The sequence below is a fragment of the Gossypium hirsutum genome, chromosome A12 (assembly GCF_007990345.1).
Source record: "Gossypium hirsutum isolate 1008001.06 chromosome A12, Gossypium_hirsutum_v2.1, whole genome shotgun sequence".
In the NCBI taxonomy this organism is placed as follows: domain Eukaryota; kingdom Viridiplantae; phylum Streptophyta; class Magnoliopsida; order Malvales; family Malvaceae; genus Gossypium; species Gossypium hirsutum.
The window spans coordinates 93,512,896-93,515,169 of NC_053435.1; the positions used below are offsets into that span (position 1 = coordinate 93,512,896).

At 37.7% G+C, this 2,274-nt stretch overlaps 1 pseudogene; it reads left to right on the plus strand.

Moving 5' to 3' along the window:
* Nucleotides 1–64: 64 nt before the first annotated feature.
* On the plus strand, nt 65–1,081 carry LOC121211446 (uncharacterized; annotated as a pseudogene).
* The last annotated feature ends 1,193 nt before the right edge of the window (nt 1,082–2,274 follow it).

Below are 2,274 nucleotides of genomic sequence, written 5' to 3' on the forward strand. Positions count from 1 at the left end.
GTTCAATTTGTCTGATAACACTTCTTCCTATAAGCCAGTCCTTCAAGTTTTTGAGAATTTGATGATGAAGATAAGCCATGAAAGAGGGAAAGCAGTGGAAGTGTACAACAACATTGATATTTTCCATGATTATAATAGAACTCATCGAATGTTCCATGTAAGGAACATCCGCAACTATCTCAGCTGGTGTATGTGCTTATTGTCTCAGAGATCGTTTGATCAATTTGGTTTGCTCAGATTGTGGTGTTCAGCGTTTCTCGTCTTGTTCATGCGCTGGTCGCGGCGGTGAAGCAGCCGGCATTGGGCGTGGTCTCGTTCTTGATGAGAATGAAAACAAGGAGCAAGTTCCGAATGCCCAAGCCTAGAAGGAGTACTAGTGCTGGAAACAAATCAGAAGAGATCTTCTTAATCAAGAGAAGCAATAGTGGCTGCGCTGAGATCAAGAAAAGAAAAGGGTTTTGGGGGTTTGGAAGATTGTTCGGGAAAAAAAAAAGAGACAAGATTGTAATGATTGTGTAAGAGTGAAGGTGAGTCGATGAGAAAAGCGATTTGTTGGTCGTTGATTGTACAGGCGTATCAAGGTCAAGGTCTCTTTGTATTTCAGGGTGGTGGGTTTTTTGGATCGGAAGATAGAGGCGATTTGACGAAATTTTCAGGTGCTAGGAACTCCATTTCAGCTGCTCGGAGTTCTGGTTTCAATGGCGGTTTGGGTTTCGATGGTGAAAGGAAAAGTGGCCTTAGTGAATTAGGAGAACCGAGGAAAAGCGGTTCTGATAGTGCAGCAGATATTAAAGCTACGAGAAAAGCTGGTTGTGGGGGTTTCATGGAAGTTGATGGTGGTGCAAACAGGCGGGTGCAAAGGTATTTTAATGGTGGGGATGATGATTCAGGCTTCATTGACTTAAAATTTGGTTTTCAAGCAGAGACTAAGGGTGCTTTGTCAGCTTTTGGCAGCATGAGAAATGGTTGCTCCATTGAAAATGCAAGTTCATGTCAGATAACAGTGGATGAAAGAGAGATCAAACCAAAGCAGAAAAAGTTTCAAGGGATGCGATGGATTTTCAAATCACCAGAAAAATGAAAATCTTATAGCCCCCGTCTTTCAAATTTTTAATCTCTGTTTTTACTTTGTATTCATGTCTAAGATCGAGTGGCTTGTTTTGACAGAGAATGTATTCATTGTTGCTATAGAGCCTTTTTAAATAAAAGCAAGAGAAGATGTTCATAAGTAGCACCAATATGAATCTCAACCAAATTAATTTCTTTTGTTTTCCAAGGTAGTTGGATGTAGAAAGAGTATCTTTCAATTCCAAAACCTTATTGGATATTCATAACAAGGTTGAAACTGGAATTATATTATCTTCCTAAGTTAAAAAAAAAAAAGGATCAAAGCTCACTGACATGATCCATATCTTAATCCAATATAGCTGAAGCATTTCTCTCTAAAAATGTGTAGCAGATGACTTCCTGAGACAACGAGATTCGAGTATTTGTCCAGCCTAACAAAATGGTGTCCAAGTGAGAGTGTGCAAAACCGTGATGATCGTGAGTTAACACGGATTAAGCCAAGAAATGCAACATATTAAGAAACAGAGATGGGCGTGCAGCAAAGAAAGCATAGAATTTCTAAGAAGCTTGAAAGAAACAAAGTTCTGAATTAATGAAGCAAAAAAAAAAAACAGACTTTACAATTCTCGCCCTGCTTCTTCTTTTCTCTGGTAGAAATTGAGTTGCAGTAAACACGCAGAGTTTCTCCCTCAAGGAAAACAAACGACTCTACAGACACTGGCTGGGTCAGAACATCAGCTACTTGCAAGTGAGCTGGTACATAATTAACTTGAAGCAAGGCCCTATCTACTTTTTCCTGAAAATCATGATTGCCATGCTTAGTTTAGCACGCAGAACAGGTTAGCAGCCATTTTACTGATTGGTGTTGTCACTCTAAAGCTTAGTTTGGATTTGTGGTGGTTTACCTTTGGTGAGGTTAAAAACAGCAGTGGCGTGAAATTGATTACTATAGCGGTGAGATTGGATACTGTAGCAGTGAGATTAGAAACAGCGGTGGAGTGTGTGTTTGATTCAAACGCAGCTGTAGCGGTGAGGTGAAAATAAAAATGACTATTAAGAACATTAGATTAGAATTGATATATAATAAAATTTTAAATTATTTACTTATATAAATTATTAAAATATGTGAATTTATAAATTCATTTAATAAAATATTAAATTTATCTTCCAATATTTTATTATAATATTTTAATGATTATATAATCA